General features: G+C 39.3%; 1 protein-coding gene and 1 long non-coding RNA gene across 3 annotated transcripts in view; one reads left to right on the forward strand and one right to left on the reverse strand.

The window, feature by feature from the left end:
• Nucleotides 1-19,464, forward strand: part of LOC134814043 (serine/arginine-rich splicing factor 2-like) — a 94,953-nt gene that overhangs the window by 36,984 nt on the left and 38,505 nt on the right. The gene's annotated exons all lie outside the window — the stretch shown is intronic.
• LOC134814150 (uncharacterized) overlaps nucleotides 1-19,464 on the reverse strand; it is a 43,734-nt gene that overhangs the window by 13,532 nt on the left and 10,738 nt on the right. The window contains exon 3 of the long non-coding RNA XR_010160105.1: nucleotides 10,943-11,034. This is a non-coding gene — a long non-coding RNA (uncharacterized LOC134814150). The remainder of the gene's footprint in view (nucleotides 1-10,942; nucleotides 11,035-19,464) is intronic.

Consider the following 19,464-nt stretch of genomic DNA (forward strand, 5'->3'; position numbering starts at 1 on the left):
TTTACACACACAAGCTGGTAACTACTAACAGCTAAGTACAAATCTAAAAGCTCATGTGGCTATACGATTACTGAGTACATAACGGTTGTTGATTACACTGGCAGTCTCAAGCTCTGGCCAGAGTCCAGTAATCCCAGCAATGTCTGGCATGTGTCCAACTCTGCACGTGTTTGGGTCCAGCCATGATGTATTAGATAGTGGTTGCCGGTTGCACGTGCCGGGCAGGGACCCGAATGGCAGATGATTGCTGAGTAATACGCACTGATTATCGAATGAGGTAATCGAGCATCATGCACTGTACAATCTACATTTCTAGATCACATCAACCGTCAATTCGTCCGATTCTGAGCATTCTTTCACTGCTAAATTTGTAGCTTAAGTATTCAGAGCCAAGTAACAGTGGCTATGGAATGCTTGACTCAGAGCCAAGTAGCTTAACAACTGCTCTGGAATGCTTGGCTCGTGCCCCCTGACACAGACGCCTATAAAATTTATCAAATGCTAAGTGAAATCATTAATTGTATTACGTAGAACATAGACTGAGATAATTCTTATCAAAAGCCTTTAAAAATCGCAACCTACAGTGAAACTTCAACCTCAAATAGCCTTTAAGAATGATTACTTCCGGTAGAACTTGAACTTCAAACTCCGACCAGTTTTTACATATCGAAACACTTCCGAGAATAACTTTTTCAGATAAAATATACTAAATGTATCCATATTGTCGCCAAAAATAAAATAACCGCACCGGTCTGATTGTAATCTGGTCTAGGCTAGCTCGTTTGGAGGTCGGTATTGAACGGTATAATAATGAACTCTACATATTATGAGTATTAAAAGCGTCTACCATCCACGACATTCCAAAATTTGAAGGAGTGGCACTTAATCATAACCTCTCACGATCACTCTCGATCTACAGACTTAAACGTTACGATAGGTAAACTGTTTGGAAGATGTTTCTCAACCTTCCCATATGTTCTGATAGGTCAGCTCAAAATAAACTCTGATGTCGGAGCTGATCAGAACCTATGGGAAAGTTGCGCAACATCTTCCAAACAGTTTAACTATCTTGCAGTTTATATCTCACTATTCACTATCTAAATTGAGATTGATGGTACTAGAGCAGAGGTTATGATTAATTGCCACTCCTTCAAATATAGGATCGTCATAGATGGTAGGATTGCTCCACTTCTCTCCGCCCACACAGAGGGTGCTGCAACTGCAAGATTCTCTGGCATTTTGCCCTACCTTGATTTTAAAAGTTTGCAGAAGCCTGCTGCAACTGGCTCCTCAGGTTGAACTCTGCAGACTGCAATCATGTATTAGATTTGACATAAACGCCAACATCAAAAACGTCAAATTTAGCGACTTTTAAATCAAAGTTTGGCGGCAGAACCCTTCGCAGGTAAGTTACTAAATTAGGCTGTCAACCGGCTTGATATTGTACATTTACCAAAATGTTTGATTAAAAATCAACTCTTGGTTCCATGATTAAGACTCGATCGAATGTACAGGAACAGTGTTCTCTGTACTATTTAGAGTAAAACTTTCTTCACTAAAAAATCCAATCTCACAATTTATGTTATTACTTTTGTTTGAGTAGCTCGCCACTTTCCGTGAATAATGGTAGAAGTTAGTGCCTTTTGGCAACCGTTTATGATCTCTCAGCTAGTTTGGGGGCAACTTTTCCGGTCTAGACTCAAATTCACGATTTACGTTATTACTTTTGCCCTTTGAGTGCCAGTTTCAATATGGAATAATGGACGTCGAGAAAATGAGCCAAGATGTGACACAAATGTCAAAACATCGTAAACGTCAAATACAGCAATTTCTTTTTGATTAAATTTTGGCAGCCGAGTTTCGACAAAACCAGCCGCGAATAAGTTGCTGAATTAGACTAGATCAGCTTGACAGTTTACATTTACCAAAATCATCTCTTCTACTCCCAATCTTTATAAATGTGTTTAACTTGGCTCCCATAACGACTCGAGCAATATTCAATTTTTCTTTGGCCCACAAAAAAGCCAGAAATTTTACATATTAACCGAAGAATTGTGGCTGACCTTCGAACATATCAAAGGAAATACTTTAAATATTTGTTAAGTGGGTATGATGAAGTCAGAGGAGGTACCAATGGACTCAGCCCTTTATTTTAAAGTAAATACTTATGACTTCGTGGGCAGTCTGACCGTCATACCACCGTCACCCAGAATTAGTCGGTTAAATTTAACATTTTAACCGAAATAAAGGCCTTCATTGTTCACATTGTTCTTCTTCTTGGACGGCCGTGATGTAAGTTGCAGTTTAGAGTCTCAGACAAGTGGTTACAAAATTAGTTAATCGCTACACCTCCCCAAAGAGGATATAATAGCAAAAATCTTTTAGTTTCTGAGAACCAATAATTAGATTGGTAGCTATTTTACCTCTTAAATAATACAGAACCAAATACCAATAGTCCGTACTGATCTCATAGGATTCTCAATATTACAGTTTGGAGAAACAACAGATCTGTATTTCCTTACCATACTTCCGGAGAGGACAACATTACAACATACGATTGATAAATTCTCCGGTTAACATCATTTCAGGTGGCCCGGACAGCTCTTCTGACCCCTTCAGGGTTGTTAGGATGAGTGGACTGTAGTGAGTGCTCTACGTCATGAGTAGTACTGAGCCCAGCCCCCAGCACTTCGAATTATTCAGAATCTCGACCATTATGTTGCATATTCAGTATGCTAAACACTAATATTCCTAATCATTATCCAGAAGTATCTCGTACACAAGCTCACTTATTCAGAAAACAGCTCTCGTAGATCCACATGACACGCTGGTAGACGACAGACTTGTGGACCTACATCACACACTGTTATGGTGTTTAGGGGGTCCAGTGTTTACTGTTTTCTGGGGAACTACACATGGTGTGCAGGACTAGGGATAGCAGCCGCAAGAATGGGGAGGCAATGCTCAATGATCTGTCAACATGTGACAAACTATACAGGATACCCCAAATACGAAGATGACGCCACCGCTGATGACATTGTGAGCAGTTACTCAAAACAGACAGCTGAGCCAAAATTCGCGGGAAAGTTTAGTAGGAGAGGGGAGGGGCATAACATGATGCAGAATTATGCAGAATTATGCCGGGTGTACCCTTATAAATGGGTTTTAAAATTAAAAGTTTCATATTTTATTGGTTAAGTGTCTCTGATTACGCGGCCAAAGTCCCATGGTATATGTATACCACCACAATGTTTGGGTTGTGGTCCTAAACCTTAGTTTGAGTAGCTCGCCAGTTTCCGTAAAGAATGGTAGAAGTTGGTGCCTTTTGGCGACCGTTTATGTTCCCTCAGCTATTTGGGGGCAATTTTCTCCGGTCTAGACTCAAATTTTCAGGAGTTATGTACTTTTAGTTTTGGATTTTGGGAATTGGGTGCCAATCTCTATATATGGGATAATGCGTCGAAGAAATGAGCTAACAGATTTAAGCGAACAGAAAATACAAAATCTCCTTCTTTTAGGCACTGTTAAGATCCACAGTGAATCATGACATATAACCTTGCTTCAACGTACACTTTACGTAAATTATGTGCGGGAAATATGAAATATTTATGCGTATATTCCCAAATAAGGAAGCAAGAGTCCGTGCATTCCAAGGGATAAATTCTAGTTGTTGACAAGTCATGCTGCATTTGCAGGATGCAAAGAATCGAGTGCTCAAGTATAAGTGTATGTTCTGGTGTTCTTTAGTTATACTGGACATGTAATACACACTTGCAACACTAAATGTAACTCATAGTTACTGAGTACACATTCTTAAATGCGACATGTCCATGGATTTTAGAGAGATGAGGCCTGCCATGGAGATATGGCAGCAACACTGCACATAGCATGACGTCAGGTTCTGCTGAACTGTCTAGAGCTAGACCAATTACGAACTTAAGAGATAATTTGAGCTTTTGGTAGCGTGAAGCCCCTCCCTCCTCGTGTTGGTTTGCTTTAACACCTAAAATGTCTTCTTGTCATCGGGAGAGAAATAAATTAAACACCGAGATTCTCAGAACATTTAGAAATTCTCTTATTCTAAGATCAAAGAAAGATGAGTTTGTCTCCAATCAATCGCCGTGGTAAACAAGGTTTCCGTAAGTTTCAAAATAAAGATGATGCGATGATTCTCCCTGTTCCCTCAGGCTACCCAAATGAGATTGATGATGATCGCATCTCTGATGTTATCCTATTGTGATCTGCCATAAGTCGGAAATTTGATTTCTGTAATGCTGGCAGAGTTCCAAATTGAACTGATATGATGACTCAACCCAAGTTTAACAACATACCTCAAGTCTCAACTTCTGAACTCTGGCTGATACCCTATAAATGCTGGCAGACATGGCTTTATGTAATCTTATTATCATGAAATCAATATCATTAAATTTAATACTTTTAAGCCAAATTACGTTTCCCAGATACATCAACAACGGAATTCGGAAAAAATGTAAATATTTTTCCTCTGCACTGGTACCTCTTCTACCGGTCGACTAACGTCAACTTCTCTCTTTTTCTTACAGCCCGACCTTGACAACGCTAGTTTAACCTGGGTAAATAGTTACGGGATCCGAGCCAAAGTAATCTCACTTGTCATGCATTATCTGCCGATCAATCATTGTCATAGTGGTCACGTTATTGCGGATAAGTTAAAATTGAAACTCTCAGTGCGTACGATGACATCAGTCTTACATGCTATAAAGTGTTCAGGCGATAAGGTTTGAAAATTCTTAAATATTCGGGGGGAAAGCTAAAATTTGTGGACTATCATGTGCCCTGGAGATAAAATTAAAACGGTGCCAAATAAAATGCTATTGTTAAAATTTTCCTAATTTTATCAGGAAAGAGTCTGAAATCTGTCCTGGAGAATCAAAACCAAAACTTGGTCTACTGATGAATGCCCATCTTCGGAGTTTAATACTTTAATACACATAAGTCTTAACGGAAATGATTGGTTTTACACTTGAACTGTGTTTTAGTCCAAATCTTATCTTACATTTTAAAATTTAAAACCATATAAATCATAACTCGAAAACCGATCACTGCACCTTAATAGAACACGATCTTCTTACGAGGAATTAATTCTTCAACTGATGTCCTTTATGGTTACCTTTTTACCTCAATTCACCACGTCTGGACGTCCGGGTCGACCGGTCAACAAGCATCAAAACCATACCGCATATTTCACATATTTCACATAGTTAGCAAGTCTATAAAACCTGAATACCACGATGACATAACATCTATTTCTAACCGCCCCTCCCCCACTTTCCACCTACGATATTCGGCAGGTTATATATACTCCCAGGGGGTCTTGGCAAACTATCAAGTTCCCCACATTACTTACAATCATCTCTCCGTCACATGACATCTCACAGCATATTATAAGTGATCTCTTACGTAACGGCCTTGAGACGTATGACTGACGAGAATAGTGATGTCGGTGTTGTCATGGTGATCAAATATTAGGTCAAATTCTTTTAACAACAAGTTATTTGTCTTGTTCGATCACCATGCCAAATAGTTTGGCAGTTGAGAATGTTCTATTGACTTATTAAAAATTACCAGTAACATTGAATGGGAGACTCGCTTTGTGAGTGTATCCAACGTGAAAAAGTGTCATTGTACTCTCAGAGCAGCTATTGTGTGGATAATAAGCATCAATGGTTGATTTCTCACGGGCTGTTTAACGATGATATGTATTCGAAACTGGTGATTGCGTGCATGCGATGAAGTCAGTGTAAAAATACAAACTGGACATCTTCCAGGATGGAGCCAGGCCTGCTTGTCATTGGAGCTGACCACGTGATAGAGCTATGTTATTTTGTGCATTGTCATAACTACTAACGATAAACTGTAACCGACCGAGACCGACCTGGATCATTACGAATATCCTTATCAAATTATTCAGATAGCTACTCATGCGCCCTCCTGACAGGCGTGAATTTTTCCCAATTTTCCCAGAAGAAACTTTTAACCAATAACATGACTTCCTCGAACCCCTAAATGGTATAAAGTTGAACTAAACCCAATATAAATATATTTATTTGGCTTATGGAACCACCTGGAGTACAGAACCACACCACTTTATTATATGATATTCATACATTGGCACACTGCCGAACTAATTTCAGCCCTTCAACTCTTTACTTCGATATATATAAATTAAGAGCTTTCTAGGTTATACCACGGTGGTTACTAGGCTAGGTCAATTTATAGTTATAAAGCACATCTTTGGTCAAGCTCATCTAACCAACAGGTGAGATCACATGCGATGATCTCGACGGTCACAGAGCTTTTTTTCTTGATCACGTGACATGTTTTAGCCAATGAGTGCGGGTTGTCACCCATTGCAGCAGGTGCAAGCTCTGAAGTATAATAGTAGAGATGGCTCCAAGCCAACAATCAAGAACTTGCACCAGTAATCATTTTCATGGTTAATAACAGTCGGCTGCATCGGAATATTTTGACGAAGAATTTCACCATATTACGCCGGCAATAACAAGAATTCTTAGACATTTTTCGATAAAATTAGCCTGCTTTTCCGTTCGTCTGGTTAATAACGAGCTAAATATGTAAAAATTTCATAACCGTTTCTTGTATCAGGTATTTAGGCATATTATCATATTATGATTATGCTACTTCTAGACACAGCGCAGTAAAGAATGGCTAAATATATCCATTTCCAGGTGGGCGGTATAAATCAAACTGATTGTAGGGAGAAAACAACTGTTCTTCCCAGAAAGAGAGTTCATAATTCAGGGCTTATTGATACCATTGCCAGTGAACACTGTGGGTACTATAACTCGTGCGAAACCTTAACTATTTCAGGTAAAACCTCCAGGTGAACTCAAATATATGAAAAAATATTCAATTTTTACATCGTATGATGATAATTCGAGAGCCATATCAGATTAAAATAAAGAGCAGTTTCTTTTTAGAATTTCGAGCCGTTCAAATTTTAACTGCAGTATCGTATTAAAATGTAAAGTCGAGGGCAGTAGTCAGTATAATCTAGCTGTCAACTGCGTTAATCTTTTTTTGGCTGAGTGGTGCAATTGTTTTTGGTGTAAACCTTTTCTACACCCACGCAAACGAACCTACCAGGGTTCCATTCCCAGACCAGGATTAACTTGATCTCATATACCCAGAGAGATAATAATAAACCAGAGAGAGAATGGTTCAGTTTCGGCTTTCGAGTTCTAATGGTTCTCCTCCTGTAGCCGACCTGTAAAGATGAACAACATGGCTTAGAGTCAATCCTCCTGGCTGAATAACAATAGCCTCGCCATTTGTCCAATTCATAATTAGTAATCATAAAACAGGACAGAAGTGAAAGTTTTGCTCCAATTTCGCTTTTGCATCGCCTGGCAGCGGTCCAACAAACCACATCACTGCACAACCTCAGTCTTTGTAAGTTAAATTAGCCACAATTATCATACTTTCAACAATCTGTAACTAGTTACAACTCATACAACAGTCGTCATTAAATTTGCACAATCTCAATGAGGACGAGATGCAGACTGCAGACTGCAGAGGATCAAAGTTTCGCTTTCGAGCCTATCTCTTTAGTAATAGTGATGTCAGGGGATAAGACTAAGTAAAGAAACATAGTGATCTTTAGTAATTTTGTATCTCCATGTCGCTCTGTAGGGGACCTGTGGAGGAGCCGATCCTACAAAACTAAACAAAATAACCTCCATGCGGCAAAGATTGACAAATATTCAACTATAATATTGTCACATGTATCAAGATCTTCATTGGTCTGGACCTGTTCATTGGGACTATCATCACTGGTCTGACTAAGTTTATTGGTCCTGCCAAGTCGCTATTATATCGGTACAACCTCAATGAGGAACAAGTGCAGATGATCTAAGTTTCTCTTTGGAGCCTCAGGCCCATCCCAGACGAGGGTGGCAGGGTGCTATGGTAGGCAAATATGAATTTATAATAATGGGTGTCAAGATCTTCATTGTTCTGGACCCGTTTATTGGGACTATCATCACTGGTTTTATCATGTTAAGGAAGAAATGCAGAGGATCTAAATTTCCCTATACTATGGAGCCTAACTCTTTTAGTAGTAACAATGTGAATTTCGGGGAAAGAGATTAAGAAACTTCATCTTTTCCAATCTCGTATCCCTATGCGGCACTGTTCATTGGGACTATCACCAGAGCTCTGACCAAGTTTATTGGTCTCGGCAACTCGTGATCTCGCCATTATATGTGTACTACGCAGTACACATTATATGTGTACACATTATATGTGTACTACACATTATATGTGTACACATTATATGTGTACTACGCAGTACACAGGATGAAGGATCTGATTTCGCTTTCGAGCCTGTCTCTCTAACTAATAGTAATGTCAGAGATGCAGACTAACGTAATTCTCTTTTGTATTCATGACCTCCATGCGGCAAAGATTGGCAAATATCCAATGTTCATGTGCGTCAGGATTAGTGAACTCGGAAGGGAGGAGTTTCTTCTTCTTGGATTATAACGGTACGTCAGACGTATTAGCTTTGAAATTAACAGAAGAACTAGGGCTAGAGAGTGGAGGAAGTCATCTAACTAAACATCGTGACGGCAAATTATTGCTTGTATTTAAACCCTCCGTAATAACTTACGCAGTAATGTTTAACCAAGCGATTCTCGCCAACTTTCTCACAGACTCTCCCACTTTCGAGTTATTAAAACTCGAAAACGCGTCATGATGACATCGAGGAATGTAAAGCTGTTATATTAAGTGTTAAAATGACAAATTAACCGTGCATGACGCAACATATAGCGAAAATTCTAAAATTCCAGGTGACACTTCTGAGTAGTGAGTATACCACAGATATTACATGCTGAACGTCATAGATCGAACCATGTTAAACTGTGAACAGCTCGAACTGGATTCTGACAATAAATCGATCACTACCAGCTGATTGCTTAGGTTATGTACATGAATTAAACATTTGAAGGCTGAAGAGGCTAAAGGTTAAAAGTCTCGTGGTTTTACCGTACATTTCTTAGTCTTCCTCAGTTATTTGTGGCTATAAATAATATGTTGACGGTGTTTATAAAACCTTTATTAATTGTTTACTAAAACTGGCCATGTTAATTGAGGCTATTATAACCTGTCCATTGTCCAGCCCTCTTTTTTGTTTAATAGTATAATCCACACTATCCAGCCCCTACAACCTGTTTATTAGGACGGTTCCCAAGTCTATACCCACCCATTACGCCACACAATGAACCCCACACATTGCACAATATATACCGCCGCCTCCCCCTCCCCAATGACCTGCACATCACTCTGCAGCGTCGTCACCTGCAGCACACTCTCCTTGTTGTTGCACAATGGTACCCCGTACTAATAATACCATCTATAGTGGTAAATCGTAATAATAGAACCAACCACTCCCTCTATATTAGACAGATAGAGGGCTTACCTAAGCACGTGATGAATTTGCCTGCGTCATTCATTGCGTAATATTATATAGTGTGGACCAAGTTTAAACCTCGTACACATCAAACATATTACTAAGATAGAACCGTTTAAACCGGGTCCATGGTTGATGGTAAACCTTAGACAATTTACAACCATGGTTAAATTTGGGTTCGGGGTATTAATAAGGTCAGTATTTGGGCTTGAATTAATTTTTGAAACTATACGTGGAAATTGTGCAATCTCTTACAAAGCTTGTGCACAGATGGTCGCATATTGACGATGGTCGCATATTGACGATATTTACGTAATTTATGATATCTATCTCATCAAAATTTACACACATATTAAATGGATTACATTGTATGATATCTTATCTCTATGTTTAACATCGAATTTAATACATAATTTAATAACATAATAGATAGTATACCGAATATTATATCTATCATATCAAAATTGATGGAATCGTTGGATAGCACATTTATAATAAAATATAAGATCTGACATTGATAATTTCGCTGAATATATTTAATGACGTCATAGCTTCTAGACTGTTCTTAGTAATAACAATGAGGAGGCAGAGCATTACTTCAGAGAGAGAGACAGATGGTGGAGGTCCAAATATCATTCAAAACATGTTCTGCGCGTGTCACTAACTCCAAGTCATAATTATATTTATATTATGCAAGATTTTAAAGAATAATACTGAATACTTAGAATATCTAGAATAGTTTTAGGATTTCTCGAATTTTTCATCCTCATCCCGAGACAGGAGTGGTTTGTTTTGTTCGACCAACTCCAGCTCCCGGGATAAACTTTGCTAAAAATTAAAAGCGCATGACCCCACGATCCATGGTTGATAAACAGTTATGCCGTGATCTTAACCTGCTCTCAATCACATGATTTTATTCTCGTGAGAGCTAAACAATTAGATCTGTGGAGAGTGTATGGCACTTAATTAGCTTTAAATATTCGGCGTAGAGTCATGAGCGGGGTTACGTAATCCGGAGAAAGAGTCGTGTATCTTCTTAGTACATAGTGATTAGGGTGGTTAGAGAGAGGCAATTAAAGAGTTAGACCGGAAGAAATATTTAAAGTTGAGGAAAGATCCAGAGTTGAGGAATGATTTAAAGTGGAGGAAATATTCTTTTTGGAAGAATGTTGAGACTTGAGGCTGTTAATATTGAGGTGAAGTATAGTTACGTAACAGCGTTTGAACAAATTCTGAACTGATGAGGTGGTGGTAACGGCACTATGAGGTGGTGGTAAAGGCACTATTTAAGTGATTAGACGATTAAAAAGTAAGAAAAAGGACGCCGATCATAAAGTTAATAAGGGTAAACACTATACAGCAACTAATGAGCCTTTAAGCGTCTCAAATTGGATATTAATGAGTACTCAGCGCACTTCTCTAAATTTAATTGATTTGTGCTCTTCCGAAACAAGATGTCAACTAACTTACCCGACAAAAATGTCTGGACTTTTCTGTGCCGCTCGTAGTCAATAGTCCTTGTGAGGGAATCAATCTGTTCGATCAACAGAGTCTTCAACAACCTGAAAGGCAGCTTTCTAAAAAATATTTCTAAGAAAAAATATTCTTCCTGTTATGTGATTCATAATCACATGATTCATTCGATCATTTTGCCGATCATCTTGTCCATAAGCCATGTGAGATTGGCAATTATGTCTATTTACAAGAACTATGATACATCGTGAGGATGATTCTAATACGAGGAGATAATTAGTACAAAATGACGAGATAATTAGTACAAAATGACGAGATAATTAGTACAGAATGACTAGATAACTATTAACTAGTATTAGGAGATAATTAGGACATAATGACGAGATAACTATGACCTTGAAGAGTAATTTTCACATTTTAGGTGTCAAATTGTTAAATCTTCAAATTCCATCCTGCATATACCTATTTTATTACCTATCACCTATGTATAATGTTTATGTATCGTCGTTTATGTATCGTCGGTTCAAATGATCGCTTCAAAGCTAGTATCTGATTCGTCGAAACGGTTTGAAGATTCTGTGAATGTATGAGAATTTTGGGATTTATCTGTGAATCTTGGGTAAATTTTATTATTCTAGTTGATGAACGAGAACAGGATCAGAAACAATGATATTATAGTCGCCTACTCATCATTAATTATTCCCAAAAAGGCATACTTATTTTAAGATTTAACACGTTCTAGACATTGGGTTTAATTTAGAATCCCAAATATACGATACAACGATCTTGCAAGTTTGGAGATGAATTTAATTCTAGTCATTAAGTCTGATTTGATTAACACCTATCATTGAATTCATATTATACCAAAGAAAATTCACTACAAGAAGTTAAACAAATAATCTGTGCCTCTAAAACTGAAATTGTTAAAAGTCCTCTTATCATTAGCCATCTCACCATAAGATTATGAAAATTTTTGCAGCAGCACGGCAACTGCACTAATCTCTGGGAATAAGGTTCATCAGAGCCCAGCCTATAATCTCATTAAATAATTCCATACCCCGAAGTTATAAAACCGAAACTGAACTTCCCAAGCGTGTGCTCATTGTTCTCTCGAGACTGTACTAGAACATAACCAATTCTCAAGGACTCTTAATTTTAACAACAGTGTGATGATGCTCGGGTCGGTGTTAAACAAGCCCCTCAGCGGCAAACAAACTCGCAACACCACCCGCTTCTCTCCAACATTTGTCCAGAAGTGTTAAAACCGGAGAAAGTAACGACTTACGGTTATTGTCGTTGAAACCCCGTCAAAATATGTCTCAATTTCACGCCATGTCCTAGACACAAGATCTAATATAACTCCCCGGTCGAGCAGCTTTTACCGCATTCTAAACGTCTAGAATATTTACTTGTATGAGACGGTATTGTTTACGTCTGCCGGGGTCAGTTGAAATCCAACATTGCGTCTACCGCTACCCAAAGACTCGAACTGTGACAGGTTCAATTTCCGCCTTAATATAGATGATTCATCTTCGCTCTCTCTTTTCAAAGCAAAGAATTGGTGCTGTTGGGCCTACCGGAAATTAATCCGTTTCCTGGGCAAGTCATACTCTTTACTGAGATGAGAGCACCAGAGTAGTTATTTTATTGCATTGAAGGTTGCGTTCAATAATTCCAAAGAAACACTCATTACTATCTGCAACAATAAGGTCGTTATCTAGATGTAGCATGGCCACCAGGAAATAAAGTCTTGTGTCCCTTATTAAAGAATGGTTGGAGTAGGGCCTACCGGAAATGAATGTGTTTCCTGAGCAAATTATGCTCTCCACTGAGATGAGAACAGTTAATGTTATGTTATTGCATTGAAGGTTGCATTCAACAAATCCATAGTATGAAGCATTCGCATAATTATCTGCAACAATAAGCCCGTTATCTATCTGACCCATGGTCCAGGAAATAAAACCTTGTTTCCCTTGTATCCTGGTTGAGTAGCTTGGCAGGAGGCCACACTCCAATAGGGCTTCATGTCAACAGGAGTGTTGCGACCTTGCAACCAACAGCCATGTCCCTGAGGGAACAAGTGCCGACATTGTCATAGTGAATGGAAATGGTTTAACATGACGGAAAAGAATGTCTCACCATTGTGGTTTCCTTGTGGTCCCGTTTCCGGTTTTCAGGGGACACGGAAATCCGGGAAGTATCTGTTCTAATCCCCCGATCTACGGACGTTATAATCTTGTAATCGTGAGCCTTCATTCCTGGAATTATGATTACAATAGCGTGACTGAGATTACGACAACAGCGCGGGATGTTTGTTGTGGAAATGGAGACAATTACTGGGTACTGGGGCATGTTTAACAGGTACGTATGTGTTAATCCCGAGTACACAACCCCGAGGTTGCTTGATGACCACCCCAGAAATTGCTCGACTACCTTGGTTACGTGAGGTAAGGCGGTGTTTTATAATGCTTTGCTTGTCTCACATCGTGTATAGTGAGTATACCCACTATTGTTTTCTCAGCAACGATTAGTGGAATTAATGTGACCCTGAATGAAGGAAGTCTGTTTCGATGAGGGAGATTGCAAGAAATCTTTAATTTTTCTGAGAAATGAGCAATAGGGTCTATATCATTCTTACACCCATTCCAGGTGTAGAGTGTATACACTAAATAATCATAATAAGGTAGAAAAGAACAAGCCCCCAAGATATTTTTCCATGGCTGTGAATTTTAATTAATTGGGTCGATCACTTAAATGGAAGAGTTAAGAGTAGTAACCCCAAGCATTAGGGCCGAAGCATTACATCATAACAGGGAGAGCACGTCTGGCAGGATTCCAAGACCACCAGGCAGGAAGTACCAAGTCCCAACAACCTGCCTATCACAGCTCAGAATTGGGGTCACGTGACTGTTTTCAACCAATGAAAAAGAGGAGGAAGTGGTACACGACCTCGTGACCTGTTGCCGCGCTTCTCCGCCTACGAGTATTATACTTCTTGGACATGAGCCAAGAATAATATAGCAATATAGATGTGCATGTGCGGTATTGGGACAGAAGAAGAAAGAGAGAGCACATGACCCCACATACAAGGCCTAGAGGCAAGGCCCATGGAGGACAATACCTAAGTACTTGCTGTAATTACAGATGATTATTCACGAAGACAATGTGACCACGTGAGACTTATGATGAGAAATCTGGACAGAATAAGCTTGATCATCAATATCGATTGCGGACTTTTTATTTTATTTTACTATTTGTACGGGAATGTAAAATGATATGATTTAAAGGAATCAGAAAGGGTGGAGCCAATTTCTCTATTTCAAGAAGAAACCAGGTGCTAAGAAAATGCAGCACCGTGACACATCAAAGCAGCGATCTATTTCCAACCTTGACTGTAACAATCTATTTATAGAACCATCAATCCTCAATACTATCGAGCAAAGTTGTCAAGCTCAGGGACGTCCTGTGACCCAGAACTTTGACATCAATCATACCTTCATACATTAATACCATTTACATTAGCCCCAACTATCTACATTTATACCAATTTCCAGACCCCTAAACCCTATAATCTTAAGCAAGAACTTAATCTTAATCACTAGAAATAGAGGAGACTAACGACTCCGAGGTATGAAGTAACCGGACAGAGGCTTTTAAGCGCACACGATATCCAAGATAATTCTAGATAAGAACTGAACTTGAGTGAGAACAAGAAATTAAATTTACTCTGTTTAAAATTTCACAGGGAAAGCTCTGACTCTAGATTTCACATTGCATATTTTCTGTAAGCCATTGAGTTTATAAGTGCGGATATAAAATACAAACGTCAAATTCCAATTTGTGTTCCATTTAGAATAACCGTTCGCTATTTAGTACCATTATATTATTAAATGACTGCTTGAAAAATTCTGATTCTGACTGATTTACGACTAGCCTAAATCCTCGTTTTCCTTCAAACGATTTATTTGGGTAACTCATCATATACAGGATTACATTTACAGGGTGTTCACGATACATTGGTTTTAAAACGGTTTTAAATGTCTATAAAAACATTTATGAAGGAGCATAAATAAATTTTCTGTACTTTTTTTAACTAACCAAGGTAGTCAGCGCTCAGCCCAAATAAATCATCTTTATTACAAAGTTCTTACAATAATAACCTAGCTTTGACCACAAACCAACCTGTAATGAAACTAGATCTTATATAATATGACGTAACCGTAATAACCGTTACATCCAGAGGAACAGTAATATTTTGAAGATCTTCAATGCAATCCGATCGCAATCAGCAATAGATTTCCCTTGGAGTGTTGCCAGCAAGCCCTCTGCTCAATCACGTTACAGTCCCATAAAAAAGACTCCAATTTGTTAGTCGGCAATTATACCATGTGTGTCGGTAACATAGCATCGCTTCTCACGGGGCTGCTAGATATATTATAAATTTGAGAGATATCGTTAGGGGAGGTCTTTGTCAAAAAAGATATCCAAAACCAGCCCGCGACCTCTACTACTGCGCCCCGTACATTATTAATATCACCCGGTGAGTTCTTGAGAACAGTCCCTTGATCCATCTCATTTGATTAAAGAATTACCTGACCTCGGAACTGCGACCGTCGGGGACCCTCGGGGGTAAACAATCGTGAGGGTATCATGCTCCAGTTATTCTTATTATGGTTCACTCATTATTACCCAAGCTCAAGGGGCAGAGGGTTGGAATTACCTCGATTTTCCTGGTGCCACGCGACACGGGCCGGTGAGCCCCTGAAACCAGCTTACGTTAATGGATATCTTGCTGGAAAATTTAGACATATGTACACACGGGGCAGACAACAAAGATACCTAAACCACATGGCTACCTCACGGTACCCTCCATATCTGACATTTCCTACCGCACGAGTCAGCTCCCTTTTCAGTTTTAAACTCACTGTGCAGATGCCAGATACCCTGACCTATAACATATAGGGGACACATACATTTACTGTATTTAGTGTACCCAGTGGACAGCAGCTTGAGCTGAGGCCATGTTCGGATTAAAGGCTACTAAGAAATATAGTAATATCAAGCGTCAAAGGCCAAACTTGGCGGTGCGTTTTAAACCATTTAAAAGTTAGAAGAGGCAAGGTGTCTGCCTTAATGAAGAAATATAACAGTTAATGCACCTGGTTGAAAGATCGAGGCATATAATATTCTCAAAAACTTATAAAATATCCAGAATTCTCTGCCGAAAATTGCAATTGACTTGTCTGAAAAGATGTCAAAGTCCAACATTCTTTAGTTGTGTTGAAGTAAGGGCTTTAAGGCTCAAACCTTTATCCCACCTGGTACCAGTCACCCGACAAGCTGAAACACATTTCAAATACTAATGGTTCTTGGTACTCTTGACGACTATCGTGCTTTCAGAAGCTTCTCTTAAAGCAAGATTGCGGACGTAGCCCCTTTGTAATTATTAATGGATGTTACGAAACTCAACCATTATACCTTCGACTCGACTGAACAGGATTTCAGTAAAACCTGAGCCTTAAAGACTTGTTCTGGGTAGACTGTTTGGGAGAGATAAAACAAGCTAACAGTACCAGCTAACTTCAATTTAACCTACACGTGGCACATGTGGTTTGTAAGTGTGATATTTAGTAAATGTTGTATTGTTCCATCAACACCCAATTAGAGGAGATGTGTGAGAGGGTGTGTGAAGGGCCGCCGTGTCAGACTCTTTGACGAACTTAACTACTTGACGTCATCAATTAGACAGAATTTAATAGTTGGTTTTCAAGGTAGTACCAGTGGCGTAACGAAAGGCCCTGCTGACCCCGCTGTGCAGGGGGGCGCCGTCTTAGGGGGGCGCCAAATCGTCGTTTGAATGTGGGACAATTTCGAAAACTTAACTAAAGTACTAGCAAAACTGCGCGTTTTGCTCAAGATAAACACTTTTTTAGAGATTTTACCGGAGTATTCTTTAAAATTACCTAATTTGTTCAATTTTAGGGAGGGGCACCAAAAGGGGAGGGGGCGCCAACAGGGGGGCGCATTTTTCGGCAGGGGGGCGCCAACAGGCAACGTTACGCCACTGGGTAGTACAGTGACGGTTTACTGTTTGTGAAGAGGACCCTTTCAATAGTTCATTTTTAGATGAAGGAGTCTGAGATAACGTGATAAAAATAGAAGAATCTGCAATTTCGTCATTTGATAAGTCATCCAATCATGTTCAATAAGCTGAAAATTTTCGATCAGCCAATGCCATCACACCTTGCACTTGCAAACCCTACAGAATACAAAGGGCTATTGCATTGATTGAAGCGAATCAGCGCACCCCTTTAGAGATTTTGAGAAAATATCATTTTGCTTTTCAAAATAAAACAGAAAAAAATACTCCTCATTCATTTGCCCAGGCCTCTAAAATGAAAATTAGTATCTGCGACGTTGGTGGCTCTAATGATCAATAAATATATTACTGTACGGGTGATTAAAACCTGAACTCCATCCAAGCGGAGAAAGTTTTTCTCTGCTCGAAATAATATATCTGAGACCGAACTAAGTGCTATTTATGGATGACCTAATATTAAACCTTCCTACCGGAGTAAGGGACACCGATGCCACACTAAATCCTGCACCTTGGCATCCCGCACGAAACTTGGTGTGGTAGTGGTGGAGGTCACGCCGAACCTGTGAAACTCTAACCACCATCCACGCCACGACGTGGTTACTCCACGCCTGGGGTATAGGTTTATGTTTATTCTACGTGGAGTGGCTTGGTAGTTTAACTTATGGAACAGGTGGGTGGAGGGTTCAGAATCACCATAACTCTTCCTGTGAGGCTACAACTGCACATGTGACATGTCAGTCCCAATGTGCGTGACTGCAAAGTGCTCAGCCGGGCTATTTCATGAGTTATGGCTCATGATCTTTGGTTATTTTGGGCAAATTATCCAATTTCTGAAATCTGAGCTAACTATAATATATCAAAACTTTGAGCTGACGTCATTTTAAATCACTTAAAATATTTCGGAAGTGTGTGTGTGACGTCTGTGTGTGTGACCATTCTGACCTTTTAAAAAAGTTATAGCCGAAAGTGGGAGTAAACTTTTAGCTCCTATTAAAGTGACACTCAGTTAAAGGGTCCTGGGCAGAAAGTATAACTTAATCTAAAGTTTGAGATGGTTATGGAGTTTACCCGACGTCAATCAGAGTAACACATTAAATTGATTTGCCAGGTGGGTCTAGCAACATGGCAGATTTATAGTATCAACTAAAAATAAACTAAGGGCGAACCGTCAAGATTTTATTTAATAAAATATGCGTTACCCATGATCCAGTCGGCCTCATCCAGTTGTGGAATATAGCCGTATGACTAGGTCCCGGTTTTTCCGTCCAGCTTTTTCAACAACTACCGAAAAATAATTTTGTGAACAGGAAACGTTTTGTATAGCTCATGCATGTTATACTGGCAATACTGTGCACGGAGTGGACTACACGGTGTGCACGGTATGCACTTACCTGATAGTCAACACATCTCTCCAACTTGATCTCAGAATGTACACTATAATATATAAACTACAGCTGTGTCTGATGCGTTCTAACAGACCTATAAAGTTGTTGATAGGACCATGAGTCCCTGAAGACAATGCTCTCTCGCACTGTCTGGGAGAGGAGCCTATAATTCCAGTCATTATGATCATTGGCACTGCGTCACAGTTATCACACCCTACTGACTACTGACTAACTCCTGTCATCAATCAAAGGAATTCTCAGATTCTCAGTAGCTTTGTTTTATAAAAAGTTGACGAAATGTTAGAGTTTATAGTCAATGACTGGCAATGTCAACACAGTCATGGAATATCGTGTTTAAAATCGTTAAATCCGTGAAACTGGCTGGCTGAACATCATCAGGAACCATCAAATATCTCGGGGGCTCTGCTGAATGCGGCTAGCCCCGAATATTGTAGGTGAAACCGGCTCTAGCAAGTCTGTTGAATGTGGCTAGTACCCCTAGCCCTCCTCAACCCTCCTCATCAAGATAATCATATTAAGATACGAAGCAGCTAAAAAGATGCGTTGACATTCATGCAGCAGCAGTGCGAGCCAACTGGACGAAAACATGATTCATTAGCAGGATAGCGAGAAATTTGACGGGTGATTACAAATCAGTTAAGCGCTAGGTTAGGTTTTACAAACCAAATTATGAAGTTTTGAGGGAAGTTTTATGGGTGTTTAGGTAAGGGAGTTCTATGACGTCATTTTCAGACTTAAACTAAACTACTTAACGTAAATTAAGTGATTGTTATTATGACAGGTATACAGGTGTATTCCAAATAAGGTAGATATTCTATTAATTAATAGAAGGAGTTCTGCCAAGTAACATTTTACAAACCAAATTAGGTTGTGTTTAGGTAAGGAAGTTCTGTGACGTCATTTGCAGACAGCAAATGGGTCATGGGCGGAACTTAACTTTACTAATTAACGTATATTACTCATTTGTTATCCAAATAGTTATACAGAGATATCCAAATAAGGTACATATTCTA

The sequence above is a fragment of the Bolinopsis microptera genome, chromosome 4, assembly GCF_026151205.1.
Source record: "Bolinopsis microptera isolate Bmic1 chromosome 4, MBARI_Bmic_1.0, whole genome shotgun sequence".
Lineage (NCBI taxonomy): Eukaryota > Metazoa > Ctenophora > Tentaculata > Lobata > Bolinopsidae > Bolinopsis > Bolinopsis microptera.